Below are 15704 nucleotides of genomic sequence, written 5' to 3'. Positions count from 1 at the left end.
GAGAATCCTCCAGCAAGTGAACCGTGCCCTATACCGCAGAGGAAGGTGGAAAAACCCCCAGGGACTCTGCCAATCTGCCCTGGAGGAAAATTTCTTCCCAAGCCAAATATGGCGATCAGCTAAACACTGAGCATGTGAGCAAGACTCACCTCAACCCAATAAGAGCAGGACTAGGCAGCACAGGTCTGTAACAGGGAAAGGAGAGTGCTTTCCCCTGGGCTGCAGAGCCTGGGGCTTAGCCAAACTGATTACAGAATGAGTCCTACCTCAGAGGGACCATGTATTGGCCCCGAAAGAACCAGACTTCAGTGGCGATAAAGCCTAGTTGGGCTACGAACTGGAATGAGAACTAGGTAGGAAGTTGAAAGCAGTAAGGAAAGCCTAGAAGGGAACTTGAGAAGAGAGGTAGGATGTGCCCAGGGAAACCTGCAGCAAAGAGAAAAGAGCAGCCCTAGCTGTTGAGTACAGAGTCCTGGGCTGCTACCAGTGTCACAGTGGGACCGGGTTCCTCTACTGGCCCCAAAGAAGGGGGCATACAGGCACCCAGAGAGGGTTACCAAGCCCAGCAAGGGAGTTGCAGGCTGAGCCAGAGCCCCAGCGAGAGCAGAAAAACTTTTTTCTCTGGGAAGACCTCTTTGGACTTTCAGTGTGTGAGAAGCTGAGCCCCAGAAGCATGGACTAAAGTTGGTGAGCCGGCCAGAGGGCCGAATTACCAGGCAGAGAGACTGCCATGGTGCTGGAGTGACCATCGATGGAGGATCAGAGGGCACCTAACAATGAGTAGATTCATTGATTATTGGCATAGTCAGCAGGATTGAATTCCCCCTGTCATCCGTGAGGGCTCATGGAAGTCTTGGTTACTGAACGAAGGTCCATCCCCCAAAGTGGGATTTCCCATTTGAGTTCCAGGGACAGGCTAAGCAGCCAAAGCAGGTCTCGGGGTTTCTCCAGCAGCTCCTAGAAACCCAACAGAAGCAGAAGGAAGTGCAGGCAGAGCTACAGATGCAGCTGGTAATCTTGAGGGACCAGCAGCAATACCTGTGAGAGATCCTGCAAAGGGAAATCAACCTGCTAGGCCCATGGACAAAAAGAGAAGACTCGGAGAACATGCTGCGGCTGTGCTGAGAAGGTTAGCCCAGGAGAGCAGGGCATGAGAAAGTGTACAAGCATAGCCTAATGCCAAGATGGGAACAAAAGTTCTTTGGTTTTGGTGCAGAGAAGCAGGCCATATTGAAAGATCCGGCCTGCATACGAAATTCCTGAGTGGCAAAAGGAGGGGCCAGGGCCCCAAGAAGGAAGAAAGAAAGGAGAAGGTGTCCTCTTGGACAAACACACATGAGGCAGGCTAGATGGAGATGGCAGGGATGGCCATGGACCTTGCAGACCCTCCTCCAACACACCTGTCGGGTGCTGCAGGGAGGTGAAGGATAAATTGGTTGGCACAGAGATGAATCAGGCACGAGAGTTGAGCAGCGGTGTGCACTCAGACCCTGATGGAAAAGATTTTGGGGGATGCAGCAGGGGCTACAGAAGATGCTAGTGGCTTCAGAACAAGGCTCTGCAAGCAGTTGTTAATGAGTGGCTGCAGGAAGAGGATGGCCTCTGAGTTCTGGTGAGTACGAGGCTGTACGAGTGCAAAGCCGATGACAGCGACGAGATGGTGAGGGATGAAGATTGGACAAGAGTAGAACTTGCCCCCGGGTTGGGCCGGATTTTAAGGGTATTTCACAGGGTGGCTTGGCCTGTGGCTGCAAACCTGGAGCTAGGCCAAATTGATGACCAAGTGAACCCCATCTGAGAGGAAACAAGGGAAAACAGCAGCAAAAGTACAGAAGCAGACTTAGCTGTTCAGTATATGGCCTTGGGCCAAAACCTGGAGTCCAGGGTAGGACTGGGTTCTCCCACCGTCCCTAAGGAAGGGGACATAGAAGACCATAGAAACCCAAGAAGGGCAGACCAAGCCGAAATCAGGCTGAGGAAGAGCTCCCCACGAGGGTGGAAGGCCTTGTTTCTGTTCAAGACATTTTTGGACTTTGTTTGGAAGGAGCATGACCCAGGAAGGAGTGGACTAAAGGACAGTCACCTGGTTGGAGGGCTGAGTTCCCAGCCAACAAACTGCAAGAGTGACTATCAACGGGGTTGCTAGCCCAGCTAGAAAGCTGTGACACGAGGCCTGGCCAGGATCTAGCGGTGAGTGAACTCTGGTACAAACCTGCTTCCATTATGGAAACAGCCTGGTATTGGCAGGGCTGCCCAGAGGGGGGGGGGGGCAAGTGGGGCAATTTGCCCCAGGCCCAGGGCTCCGCAGGGGCCCCCAAGAGAATGGGTGAGGCTCCTGCCCCGGCCTGACCCCGCCTCCGCCCCTCTCCCGGAGCCTCAGCGCATCCAGGAGCGTCCCTGAACAGCGCTGCAGCGTGGCCTGAGCTTGCAGCCCCGCCCCCTGACCACGCAGCTCTGAGCTGGGAGGAGCTCAGGAGCCTCACCAGAGCCACGCTGCACCGCTGTTCAGGGACGCTCCTGGATACGACGTGCTGAGACTCCGGGTGAGGGGGGAGCTGGGGGTTGGATAAGGAGCAGGAAGTCCTGGGGATAGTCAGGGCACAGGGAGGGGGCAGAGGTTGGGGGGGCGGTCAGGGGACAGGGAATTGGGGGGTTGGATCATGGGCATTCTGGGGGTCTGTCAGGACTCAGCGGGGGGGGGGGGGTGGATAGGGATTGGGGCACTCAGGGGACAGGGAGAAGGGGTGGGGTCCCAGGGTGGTGGTGGTGGTGATTTCTGGGGGACGGTGAGGAGGCAAGGAGCAGGAAGTGAGTGGGGCTGGATATGGGGTAGGGCCAGGCTGTTTGGGAGGCACAGCCTTCCCTACCCTAAAGTTCATTCAGCAGTTTGAGGCTTGCAGAAGAGCTAAGCTGTTAGCTTTTCCATTAGGGCTACCATCCCTTTCACTTCTCAAATGCCAAATTATAGTCTATATTTAATTTCAGTGCCATAGGGAGATTCATGTCAGGGGAGGGCAGCTTCATTTAAAATTAGTCACTGGGGGAGGGATCACATGAGAAGAGCAATATCCTACACCACCTACTTCCTTCCCAACCCTACCAAGGGAGACCGCCCCCTGCATTCCCTGAGGCTTCAGAAGGGTTAATTCAGTGGTTCTCAAACTTTTGTCCTGGTGACCCCTTTCACATAGCAAACCTCTGAGTGCCCCCCCCTCATAAATTGAAAACACTTTTTTATATATTTAACACTATTATAAATGCTGGAGGCAAAGCGGGGTTTGAGGTGGAGGCTGAGAGCTCGCGACACTCAGTAATAACCTTGTGACCCCCTGAGGGGTCCCGACCCCCAGTTTGAGAACCCTGGGTTAATTTAATTTTAGCACCTTGTGTCCATTCACATGCATGTGCTATTTTGAGCATTTCAGTTTTCACAACATAGGCTCATCCCAGATTCTGGAACAAGCTCAAATGCTCAGTTCGTGGAGTATGTACATAAGCTATACTAAAGACAAACCCACAGTAACCGTCTCCAGTTTGTGAGGGACCCCATGGAGCCAGTCTCTAGGAAACAGATAAATGCATGGAGGTTAAGTCCATTAATGGCTATTAGCCAGGATGGGTAATGAATGGTGTCCCTAGCCTCTGTTTGTCAGAGGGTGGAGATGGATGACAGAGGAGAGATCACTTGATCATTACCTGATAGGTTCACTCCCTCTGGGGCACTTGGCATTGGCCATTGTCGGTAGACAGGATACTGGGCAGGATGGCCTTTGGTTTGACCCAGTATGGCTGTTCTTATGTTCTAGCCTAAATGAACCCAAAGTTATGGAGACAGATATGAGTCAAAGAAGCCATCAGAGTATCAGAAACCTGGAAAAATCTCTGACTGGATGGGCTCAGGTGTTTGGTCACAAGCTAAGGTGGTTCAAAAGTTTTGGATTTTTTTTAAGCAGAATTTTTTATTGTTTCTTTAAACAATCAAACACAGCAAGCAGCAAATATTTGGCCACACACTTCTGAAACCCCAAACCATATTCAGGTTTTGGCAGACTAATTTCAGCTTTTCAATTAAAAAAACCACAACAATTTTTGAAGGAAAGCAGACATTGTCTGTGATTTTTTTCTGCTTTTTAAAAACCCCTAGTTTTCGATCCAAAAAAAGTTTTGGCGGAAAATATTTGTCCAACCCTTTTAATGAGCTTTAGTGCCTTTTAGCACTAGCTGATTCTGAGAATCAGTGATACCTTGTAAAGAAGTTTTCTCAAAACTGGGTTTGTGCCGAGATGCGGAAGGTTTATTTTTCCCAGGGCCGCCCGTGGGGGAGAGCAAGTGGGGCAATTTGCCCGGGCCCGGCAGGTGCCCCCACGAGAATATAGTATTGACATTTTTTTTGTGGAAGGGGCCCCCAAAATTGCTTTGCCCCAGGCCCCCTGAATCCTCTGGGTGGCCCTGGGTATTGGAGAGTGGGTGGGGAGACCAGGGAGATGGGAGGGGAAGGACTGAGGCTGGGGTGGGGAAGAAGCTGTGGGGCTGGGAGGGGAAGGACATGGCCCAGCTTGTGGGAGGGATCCTGCTGGCTGTGTCTGGAGCACTGTGTAGCCTCTTCTATGGGCAGTTCCCATAGGTCAGTGGGGCCTGAATCTCTCATGCTCCTTTGTTCTCTTTGAGCTTCACAGGAGATGTCTGGTGAACTGCCCGTGGACTCTGTGCCCAGCACCACTCCGAAATTATTCGCTATCTTCAAAGAAACAGGCACAGCTCAGCCTGTTAGGTAGGCTGGAGACTCACACTTCACTCAAACTCACAACACTGAGGGGCTTTGGGAAGCATAGTAACAAAGAAGAGATTTAAGTGATACTAAGCAAGAGAAAGAGACAAATTTCAAACAGACAAACAAAACAAAACACACTTTGTAGTGACTAAAACTGAATCTTAAGAGTCACAATCTTGGCCTTAGCAGTTTCCAGACTAACATCTCAGCTTTCCTAACAGACCTTATTTGATGTCCCTGTATGGTACAAAAATTCTCTGTCGAATCCGCTGATTTGATTGCTTAGCCTTTCGGTTTCAGACCCTCTGTTCTCCTTCTGGGGTGCCTGGACCCTGATTGTAACATCTCTCTTCCAGTCTCTGTCCCAGCCTCTTACACAGATGTATGCTGCAGCCTGCCCAGATCAGAGAGCAGTGGGGACAGATGATCTCATCCTGTCAAACCGAGCAACATGGGTCCCATTGAGGCTTAGATGGAAGATCCCATGCATCTCCTGGAGGTGAGAACCGTTCACTCTTCTGGGCACTTGGGGCTGTTGCAACAAAGAGGGGGCTCCTGTTACACAGCCTAGTTGTCATCATGACTTTGTTTTTTTATTCTCAGAGGATGTGTCCGGGATCCTGGAGACTGTTTCCTGCAGGAGGTTTGAGTGGGGAGAGATCACTCATTGTCATGACCCATTGGTCATTAACCCGGGTCTGCAGGGCTCATGGGAGCAGCCACACTCCAGCAGGCCACCTGGAAGCCTACTGAAAACTGCTTACCTAGGACTTATGAATTCCAGACCCAGTTTGAGGCTCCATCCCTGAGGCCTAATGGCAGAGTCCCTGAGCAGCTAATCAGCCCCCGGGACCTCCTTAAACCAACAGCAGGAACAAGAAGCTGTCTGAACACCCGAGCCCCCCTGTCTTCTGGACCATGTGTTAGCTGTTCCTGCTCCCACTCCCCAGGCTTGATTTCCTGGCATCCTGACTCGCTGTGACTCATCTGATTTGAGGTTCTGAACACAGTTTGGTCTTTTGCTTCTGCTCTTCCAGTATCCTGACCCAGCTGACTCTTGACTCCTGTCTTCTGAGTGTGGACTCTGCCTCTGACCACTAGGTCTGGCTGCTGATGACATGGCCATGACACTGACTTTTCTACGATTCCTCCAATGCCCTTTTCTGCTCTCCAGCTCTGCTGTCCCAGCAAGACACACCAATCCTCTGGCTCCCAGAGTCCTGGTTGCTGCTATTCAAGGGCTCAGGGGTAGTGCTTGTATTGTCCCCTCCCCCACCACAGCTGCTTTTCCTATGGGAATCTCCCTAGCACAGAGGAGAAATCTGCTCTTCTCTTAGAATCAGTCCTGGCAGCAATTCAGGAAGTCATAGAAGGGATGGTCTGCTAAGCTCCCTCTGCAATGCCACTGTCAGAGACCATTACTGGTGGGTGCCAAGTGACTGCACAGGCAGCTCCTTGAGAGACTCCTAGGGGCAGGGTAGTCGTGTTTCACGGTGACCTCTGAAAGGTCAAGCAAAGAGTGCAGCATTGAAGAGACTATCCTGCTGTAACAAAGGGTTTCTGTTCTCCTACAGTCAGACAGTGAGGCCAGTTTGCAGAATGTGGAAGAGCTTTGGTGATGAGTTGGAGGATTCACCATATAGGTGGCAGCAGCTGCAGATCCTGGAGTCCCTATGGTAGGGTTACCATGCATCCAGATTTTCCCGGACATGTCTGGCTTTTTGGTTTTTAAATAGCTGTCTGGGAGGAATTTGTAAAAATCTAAAAAGGTCCAGGATTTGCCTCCCAATGCAGAGCACAGTGCAGCTGACACGGCGGCTATCACATTAAACTTTAATATCGCTGGGTATGACTGAAGGGCAGGTCTATAAAGGTAAGAGGTCACTCACTCTAGGAGCTTCAAGTCTCAGATTCTGTCACTATTGCCTGCTTCGACCAGCTGATCTCAACCCAACACATCCCTCAGGTGGGAGCAGTGGGGAGCAGTTTTCCTCTCTTTCTGGATTAGCCGCCAGAATAGGGACAGGATACATGTGGCCAAGGAACTAGAGAGGCATGGGGGTCACTTGCAGAGTTACCTGTTAATGCAGCTCTTATGGGGGAGCACGGTAGGTACTGTGCACTCAGGGGCACCATTTCAAATTTTGGTGGTGGCGGGGGAGGGTAATTTAACCATGATTCCAGGGGCTCCTTAGGCAGCTGAAAACTCTAGTGTTTTGGCAGATAACTTAGCAGTTAGCTGACAGGAGCCCTGTATCTAATTCCTTTATAAAAAAAAGAAAATTAAATAAATATTAGACCCACTGAGCTCTAATACGTGGTCTGACATCTTGTGGAAAATCACTTTAGGGACAGCCTGCCCGCTAACTCTGTAGAGAGAGAGACCCTGCCAGGACTCCTGGGTTCTACCCCAGCTCTAGGAGGGGAGTGGGGTCTAGTGGATTACAGTGGGGGGCAGATACAGCTCGGGTATATATAAGAACATCAGAATGGCCATAGTGGGTCAGCTCAATGGTCCATATAGTCCAGTATCCTATCTTCAAACAGTACCAATAAGTCTCTGATTCCTGGCCTGGAAGTTGAGGCTGCATTAGGAGAGGGAGCTTCCCCATGGGGTTTAAAGCTGGTACCTGCCTCTTCTGATCCCTCCTCACCAAAAGCTTCTGATGCCTTCATTGCTGTGTCTCTGCCGCTGGGGATGGAGCAGCCCAAGCAGCAGGGCCGGTGCAAGGATATTTTGTGCCCTAGGCAAAACTTCCACCTTGCGCGCACACACACACTCACCCATCCACCCGCTGGGGATGGAGCAGCCCAAGCTGCAGGGCCGGTGCAAGGATATTTTGCGCCCTAGCAAAACTTCCACCTTGCCACCCCCCCCCCCCCACACACACACCTCCCATAACACTGGTTCATTGAGGGGCAAATCCCAACGAGCCTTTATAAACCCCAGGGCCAACCATGCCCAGAGGCTGCTCCCCAGACCAGGTTCCCCCCTCCCCCTCCCCCTCCCCCTGAACTCCCCTGGAGGCCGCACAGCCCCCCCCATGAGCCCTCCCCACCTCAGCAGCCCCCGCCCTGAGTCCACTCACTGGCTTTGCCAGGCTTGGACCACTGCAGCAGCTCAGCGGGGATGAGCCGCCTTCTGGCGGCACTGGAGAGCCAGAGTGTCCCACTTATAGATTCATAGGCCTGGTCTACACTAGGACTTTAATTCGAATTTAGCAGCGTTAATTCGAACTAACCGCTCAACCGTCCACACCAGGAAGCCATTTAATTCGAACTAGAGGGCTCTTTAGTTCGAATTTGGTACTCCACCCTGACAGGTGGAGTAACGCTAAATTCGACATGGCTAGCTCGAATTAGGCTAGGTGTGGATGCAAATCGAACTTAGTAGCTCCGGGAGCTATCCCACAGTGCACCACTCTGTTGACGCTCTGGACAGCAGTCCGAGCTTCGATGCTCTGAGCAGCCACACAGGAAACGACCCGGGAAAATTTGAATTCCTTTTCCTTTCTGGACAGTTAGAATCTCATTTCGTGGTTGGACATCGGGGCGAGCTCAGCAGCACCGGCAGCAATGCAGAGCTCTCCAGCAGAGGAGTTCATGTAATCTCTGAATAGAAAGAGGGACCCGGCATAGACTGACCGGGAACTCTTGGATCTGATCGGTGTGTGGGGCGAGGAGTCTGTGCTTTCGGAGCTGCGCTCCAACAAACGGAATGCAAAGACCTACGAGAAGGTCTCCAAAGCCATGATCCAGACAGAGGATACAGCCGTCATGCAACGCATCGCCGCGTGAAAACCAAGGACCCCAGACAAGTCTACCAAAAAATCAAAGCGGCAAACGGACGCTACGGAGCCTGCCACCACTGCCCCACCAGTGACCGTGGACTCTGATGATGGGACAGTGTCGACGGACAGTTCCTCGACGATGTTCACGGACGGGGAAGATGAGGAAGTGTTTGTGGAGGACGAGGCAGGCGAGAGCGCTTACAACGCTGGTTTCCCCGACAGCCAGGATCTATTCATCACCGTCACGGAGATCCCCTACCAACCCTCCCCGGCCATGAACCCGGATCCTGAATCAGGGGAAGGAGCAGTCGGTAAGTGCTTTAACCATGTTAACTTTTATTCTTAATATAACAGGAATCTGAAGTGTGTGAGAAGGAGGTCTCTCTATATATGGTGATAGAACAGAAATCCTCCTGGGAGATCTCCACGAAGCTCTCCTTCCGTTAATCGATAAGCATCAGCAGGAGGTTCCTGGGGAGAGCTGCCTTATTGGGTGCTCCGTGATAGCACCCTTTTCCGCGCAAGGCTTTCATGCGGTATTCAGGGAGCATTGCCTCCCCGAGCACGGCTGCATAGGTCCGTGGTTCGTGATAGATTTCACGCAGCATGCGCTCTCTATCTCCTTCAGTGCCCGTCCTCACGGTGATCTCGCTAGGAGACTCATGCATCTAAGTAGTGGAATTACTGTTATGGTGCGCTTGGTCCAAAGTATTTTTAATAAATCCACGGACAGACGGCATAGCACAGACTCAGCACGCAGCTGCGTGATGAGCGTAACGGAAAGCCAAAGAATCAAATGGACGCTCATGGAGGGAGGGGGGAATGAGGACGCAAGGTATCCCACAGTTCCTGCTGTCTCCGAAAATCATTTGCATTCTTGGATGAGCTCCAAATGCTTCTATGGTAAAACACCGTGTCCGCGTTGGTTCAGGGCACAGCTCTGCAATTTACGCACACACCCCCCGAACCCGAGAAGTTAAAGGGAAATCAATCCTCTGACTCGTTTACATGTCACCGTATCTTTACTGAATGCTGCAGATAGATGCGATGCTGCAGCACTCAACACCAATATCCTTGCTCCCCCCCCCTCCCCGCCATGGGTGGCTGACGGTACAATACGATTGATACCCGTCGTCATCGTCAGCCTATTGGCACATGGGGCAGTGCAAAAGGGCTGGTAACCATGCCGACTAGCATCAGTAAGGTCAATCAAGGGCGCCTGTCCCTAATTTTTCATGGCAGATGGTGCAATATGGCTGGTAACCGTCCTCATCATTGCAACAGGGGGCTGAGCTCCATCAGCACCCACCCTTCATTGTAAATAAAAGATTCAATTGCCCCTGGACTAGCAGAGGGATGATGGGCTCCTTCATCCACACTCCTTAATGTCCTGCCTGGACTATCATTGCAGCTGGAGGCTTCCTTCCACTCATTTCTCACAAACAAGTCACTGTGTCTTATTCCTGCATTCTTTATTACTTCATCACACAAGTGGTGGGACAATGGTATGGTAGCCCAGGAAGGCTGTGGGAAGGCCGGAATGAACAGGTGGTGGTGTTGCAGGAGCACCCCCTGTGAATAGCATACAGCTCCAAATTTATGCAGGATCGGACATAGAGCAGCTGTGCTCTCTGGTTCTATGATACAGTGGTTCTCTAGTACACTTGCCCATAATCTAGGCAGGACTGATTCTATTTTTAGATACCAAAAAGGAGGGATTGACTCAGGGAGTCATTCCCAATTTTTGCTTTTGCGCCCCTGGCTGCTCGGCCAGGGGCACTTATGACAGCACCAAATGGTGCAGTGCAAAAGGACAGGTAACCATGCCCATCTTATTACCATCTTATTACCAATTTATGGTATGGTAGATGGTACAATATGGCTGGTAACCATCTCTGCTGTCATGCAAAAGCAAAAGCATGCTGCTGTGTAGCGCTGCTGGCCCGCCTCTGTCAGTGGCATCTAGTACACATACGGTGACATACACAAAAGGCAAAACAGTGTCCATGGTTGCCACGCTATGGCGTATGCCAGGGCAATTCTGGGAAAACGGGCTTGAAATGATTGTCTGCCGTTGCTTTCCCGGAGGAAGTAATGACTGGTGACATTTACCCAGAATCCACCGCGAAAATGATTTGTGCCCCAGCAGGCACAGGGGTCTCAACCCAGAATTCACAGAGACAGCCTAGACTCAGTTAATTGTTCGCAAAAATGTATCTTTGCAAGGAATTCACTCCCTGTTTCCCATCTCACAGCTTCCACTGTCTCCAGACCTGCCACAGCATCCTCCTCGCAGAGGCTGGCAAAGATTAGGCGGCGAAAGAAAAAGACAAGGGACAAGATGTTCGAGGAACGTATGGGCTGCTACCTAGCAGAGGCGGACCAGCAGAGCCAGTGGAGGGAGACCATCTCTCTGTGCCAGCGCTCACACAGCGAACGGGAGGAGAGGTGGCGTGAGGAAGACAAGCAGGCGACTGAAACGCTGCTTGGACTAATGAGGGAGCAAACGGACACGCTCAGGCGCCTTGTGGATGTTCTGCAGGACCGCAGGAGGACAGAGACACCCTGCAGTGTATCTGCAACCGCACTCCCCCGCCACAAAGTCCCATACCCCCCTCACCGAAAATAATCAGGAGGAGGGGCGGCCGGGGACGTGAATACTGTCACTGCACCACAGCACAGTGCTCAAGTACCCAAAAGCTCTCATACCCTACATTTGCCGAAGTCCTTCACTTCCAGACTCACAGTAGTCCCAATCCCAGTCCCATCCCCTAACTGTCTACTTAATTAATAAAAATGCTTTGCTATTAATTACTGTTTCTGTTATGTTTTTTCAAAGAAGACTGTGTTTGAATGGGGGGCGTGGGGAAGGGGGTGGTTAATTGCATAGGACAGTCACCTTTCCCAGGGTACAGACACGGGGGCAGGATCAGCAGCGGGTCACACACACGGTGCAGTCAGTAGGCACCCTGGTCGGTATGGGAGGTGGTTTCCAGGATCTGTGTGGGCGGGGGAGATGTGACTTTGCAGCGGGGGAGGGCGGTTACAGATCTTATACAGCAGTCCTTGTCCTGGACCGCTGAGTCACGCAGCTGAGGAATCTGTATCCGTCCTCCTCCACCACAAGGTCACATATCCGCCCGCACACAGAATTACATAAAGAGGGATGGCAGGCTCCGTTGAAAGAAGCATTCCGGCACTGCGGACCGCTCTAGGAGCAGGAGCCTGTCATTCCTTGAGTTTAGAGGCGTTCTTTACATCACCGCACACCCTACCCAGCACAGTCTGCGTCCCAGTTTCAACCCTTTCACGAAAAGTCATGAATAAAGAAACCTTTGTTAAGTAATAATGGGACATGTATTTTATTTTTACACGTGTGCTGGAAGTGGGGGTAACGGGGTGAACGGGGTATGTAACCGAAGAGGAGAGTCAACAGTAACTGGGTAAAGAAACAGGGGCAGGTTCAGCTTCTCTGTAAAGAAACTGAACAGTCACAGGTCACGCTGCTCGCTGGTATTTGAAGAGTTCCTTGTCGCTGTCCCAGGCGCCTGTATAGGGCTTCATGAGCAAGTGCATTAGCGGGCAGGCTGGGTCCCCGAGGATGACTTTAGGAATCTGCTTATCCACAACAGTTATTTCGTGGTCCGGGAAGAAACTACCTTCCTGCAGGCGTCTGAGCAGCCCACAGTTCCTGAAAACACACGCATCATGAACCTTGGCCGGCCACCCGACGTTGATGTTTGTAAAACGTCCCCTATGGTCCCCCAGTGCTTGCAGCACCATTGAAAAGTAGCCCAATTTCTCAGCAGCTGACTGTGGAAGAGGTGGACGATAAAGTGCGAGGAGGAGAAAACGGCGATGATCGCAGCGGGCTCCATGCTTGCAGTGCTGTGGCGTCCGCGCTGTCACTGACCAGAAAAGTGCACGAACAGATTGCCCGCAGGCGCTTTCAAGGAGGGAGGGAGGGAGGTTGTGATTGACGGTTCAATGACGACACTTACCCAAAACCACCCTCGACACATTTCTCCCCCCAGCAGGCATTGGGGGCTCTGCCCAGCATTCCAATGGGCAGCGGGGACTGCGGGAACTGTGGGATAGCTTCCCACAGTGCACCGCTTCCAAAGTCGACGCTGGCCCCGTGAATGTGGACTCAGAAATTCGAATTAGTGTATTTAGTATGGATACACAAATTCGACTTCATAAGGTCGAATCCACAAATTCGAACTAAGTTGATTCGAAATAGTCTTGTAGTGTAGACAAGGCCATAGACTCTAGGACTGGAAGAGACCTCGAGATGTCATCAAGTCCAGTCCCCTGCCTTCATGGCAGGACCAAATACTGTCTAGACCATCCCTGATAGACATTTATCTAACCTACTCTTAAATATCTCCAGAGATGGAGATTCCACAATCTCCCTAGGCAGTTTATTCCAATGTTTAACCACCCTGACAGTTAGGAACTTTTTCCTAATGTCCAACCTAAACCTCCCTTGCTGCAGTTTAAGCCCATTGCTTCTTGTTCTATCCTCAGAGGCTAAGATGAACAAGTTTTCTCCCTCCTCCTGATGACACCCTTTTAGATACCTGAAAACTGCTATCATGTCCCCTCTCAGTCTCTTCTTTTCTAAACTAAACAAACGCAATTCTTTCAGCCTTCCTTCATAGGTCATGTTCTCTAGAACTTTAATCATTCTTGTTGCTCTTCTCTGGACCCTCTCCAATTTCTCCAAATCTTTCTTGAAGTGCGGTGCCCAGAACTGGACACAATACTCCAGCTGAGGCCTGACCAGCGCAGAGTAGAGTGGAAGAATGACTTCTCGTGTCTTGCTCACAACACACCTGTTAATGCATCCCAGAATCACGTTTGCTTTTTTTGCAACAGCATCACACTGTTGACACACTGTTGACTCGCTTGCGGGGGCGTTGAGACCCAGCCATGGAGGAGCCAGCACAGCGCAGGGGGGCAACAGCCCTGCAAAGGCAGCAGCGGCACTGCTAGCGGGGAGCAGCCATGCCCCCGCCCCTCCTGCCCAGTCTACGGCCCGGCGCCCCCCCTCCTGGGGGCTCCTGCAGCAGATGCATGCGGGCAGAGGCCCCTGTGCACCCCCCCAGTTCCCCTCTCGCCACACTCGGGCTCTGCTGCTCCAGGGAGTGTGAGCTGCCACCACCGCTGCCCCTCCTGGAGCAGGCTCATGGCTCTGCACCCCAGTGGTGGCTCACATGCCCAGGAGCTGCAGAGCCCAAGTGCGGCAAGTGGGGAGCTGGGGAGTCCATGGGGGCAGGTGCCCGCATGCATCTGCTGCAGCCTGTAGGAGCCCCGGGGGGGGGGGGGGGCGGGCGCCAGGCCACAGCCTGGGCAGGAGGGGAGGGGGGCGTGACTGCTCCCCACTAGTGGCGCCACCGCCTTTGCAGGCTCCTGCCCCGCTGCGCTGCGCTGGCTCCTCCATGGCTGGGGCTCGCTGCCCCCGTGAGCCGACGCTCTGGCTCTCCCGAGCCTCTGGAAAGCGGCTCCTCCCTGCCGAGCCAGGGCACCGCTTTTTGGCGCCCCCAGGGCCGTCCTTAGGATTTATGGGGCCCTATGCAGTATTATTAAACTGGTGCCCTATGCCCCATGGCAGCCTGAGCTTGCAGCCGGGGGGGGGAGGGGCAGGCAGAGGGACAAGGCATAAAGAATAACAAGACGCCCGGCCTGCCTCACGGTGGCAGAGAGTCACAGTTCCCCACAGAGACCCCTGTACCCTCTCCCTCACGCAGAATGGACGTGCAGAAGGTACCTAATTAAAAGCACTAAACTTGAGAATAAAAAATGTCAGTCACAGGTTTTTTGAGATGCCCTGAAATTTGTCAGACATTTATTTGCAAAAACTTTGTAGTAAGGGTGAGTCAGCTGGCTTGCTGAATACAACATTAAATATTATGGAATACATGATGCAGCTCTTCTCTGTTTTACATTTTCTTAATCAGTATTTCTAAGCTTATTTTATATTTTAAATGTATTCTTAAGCCTTCATAAAATAATCATTCCAGATTACTACATATTTAACTCACATTATTTTAAATTAATCAGTCACAGAGGTTTAGTGTGTTCATAACAACGTTCATTGCTTTTAGAAAAAGGGAACACTAATTTACTGTGTGTGATCTCCAAAACAATACACATGTTTATGAAATTCCACCAACTTTAAAAAATATGTTTCCAAAGATTTTAGGCGTAACAAATGATTTTATATCTTACTAAGGTACTGACTTTGCTTAAAACTAGTTCATCAGATAGTCAGAAGTAGAGAAAGGGAAACTCTTTGTCCAGCTATCTGGAAGCAAAGGGCTGTTGTCCCTTTAAGGGTTCTCTTGGGTAGGGTGACCAGATGTCCCAATTTTATAGGGACAGTCCCGATTTTTGGGTCTTTTTCTTCTTTAGGCTCTTATTACCCCCCATCCCCGTCTCGATTTTTCACACTTGCTGTCTGGTCACCCTACTCTTGCGGGGGGAGTGGGGAGCGGTGAAGGGAGAAATGGATGGACAGAAAGGACAGGAAGACTTTGGAAATAACTTTTTTTACTATAGTAATTAAAAATTGTATTTTAGATAAGGGTGGTCTTTTGAAGAATTTATTTAAAAAAACCTATGTCTGAAGATCCAAGCATTTAAGGCTAAAGATGATTGTGCATCTAAAAATCTATGCAAGGATTTTTTAGAGATGTGATTTTATAATCTTCACCAACTCACTAATGAAATATTTTTAAAGCACATTTTAAACTAAGGTCCTGTAGACTGACATGTTCTGAGTAAATATTACAGTCATGCATAACTGTTTTTGTCAGTATATTCAGAAACTGACAGTAGATACCTGGAGGTTGGCAAATGCCTGTTAAATGTCTTCATCTTTGAATGGCTCTTTAACAGTTTCAGTGTTGTGCTAATAGGTCTGGCAGGCTGGAGGCTTTTTCTCTTTTAACTACTAGATCCCCTTCCCAGGAAGACTCAGAGCCTGCAGGAAGGGTCAGAACAGGGATAGGAAAAGCAGGTGGGTGGACACTAAGACCCAGTGGTGCTCCAAATTTTCAGGTGTCCTACCCAGCTGCCTATGCCTGAGGACAGCCCTGGGCGCCCCCAACCACTTGGCGCCCTAGGCGACCGCCTAG

General features: G+C 51.1%; 1 long non-coding RNA gene across 2 annotated transcripts; it reads left to right on the top strand.

Annotated features, from left to right (window-relative positions):
• The first annotated feature begins 27 nt into the window (after nt 1-27).
• On the top strand, nt 28-8355 carry LOC123377086. Of its 2 annotated transcripts, XR_006582080.1 has the most exons (5): nt 28-2190; nt 4677-4771; nt 5128-5270; nt 5375-6447; nt 8293-8355. It is a non-coding gene; the product is annotated as an uncharacterized LOC123377086 (long non-coding RNA). The 2 variants fall into 2 exon arrangements; XR_006582079.1 differs by lacking the exon at nt 8293-8355 and having other exon boundaries at nt 5375-7566.
• Nucleotides 8356-15704: the final 7349 nt, after the last annotated feature.

Source organism: Mauremys mutica, chromosome 9 (assembly GCF_020497125.1).
Source record: "Mauremys mutica isolate MM-2020 ecotype Southern chromosome 9, ASM2049712v1, whole genome shotgun sequence".
In the NCBI taxonomy this organism is placed as follows: Eukaryota; Metazoa; Chordata; order Testudines; family Geoemydidae; genus Mauremys; species Mauremys mutica.
This window is presented reverse-complemented; position numbering and strand designations above follow the sequence as displayed.